The 663-nt window shown below is 45.6% G+C and overlaps 1 non-coding gene across 1 annotated transcript; it reads right to left on the bottom strand.

The window, feature by feature from the left end:
• Positions 1-228: 228 nt before the first annotated feature.
• On the bottom strand, positions 229-300 carry TRNAD-GUC. Its single transcript has one exon. It is a non-coding gene; the product is annotated as a tRNA-Asp (tRNA).
• Positions 301-663: the final 363 nt, after the last annotated feature.

Below are 663 nucleotides of genomic sequence, written 5' to 3'. Positions count from 1 at the left end.
GGCCTGCAGTCAAGGGGACTGTTAAGGAGTCAAACCAAACAAGAATGCCCCATTGGTGAGTCTGGTTAAGTCACTCACTCCATCTAACGCAGTCACTAAATGAGTTTTGTCAGAATCGAACCACGTACCACAGAAATGAATAGTCGATATAACTATTAATAGGTGTCTAATAGTACACAGCCATGATCCAGTGCTCTGATGACAGACAGACCAAAAAGAAGCTATGTGCTCCCCGTCGGGGAATCGAACCCCGGTCTCCCGCGTGACAGGCGGGGATACTCACCACTATACTAACGAGGAAGCCGCTTGCACTCGACCCTGTCTGACGGCAGACAAGTCCATAGGGTTAACACACTTAAGGTTACTGCAATCATTTTCTCTACTGTACTTCAAATGGTATTTTGAAATGAGCAGCCTTAAACTACATAGCTCATTTTCCTTTGAATGAATAAAGTGGGGCAATCTGTGAGCGAATTAATTATTCGTAGTTACATGTGGGGAAGAGTTGTCGCACTTGAAGCTCACCCTCGGGCTGGAATGACAGTGAGCTATCAGCCAAAAGACTCCGAAACAAATGTTTTGAATTCGGGGAGTCTCTCGGCCTTCAACTGAATGAACGAATGTTCTAACTGAATGGAGTTTTGTCTCTGAAGCTGCTCCTCC

The sequence above is a fragment of the Protopterus annectens genome, unplaced genomic scaffold, assembly GCF_019279795.1.
Source record: "Protopterus annectens isolate FY-2018-M unplaced genomic scaffold, PAN1.0 ctg74147_obj.part0, whole genome shotgun sequence".
In the NCBI taxonomy this organism is placed as follows: domain Eukaryota; kingdom Metazoa; phylum Chordata; order Ceratodontiformes; family Protopteridae; genus Protopterus; species Protopterus annectens.
Note: the sequence above shows the minus strand (reverse complement) of the source record. Positions and strands in the feature narration are given on the sequence as shown.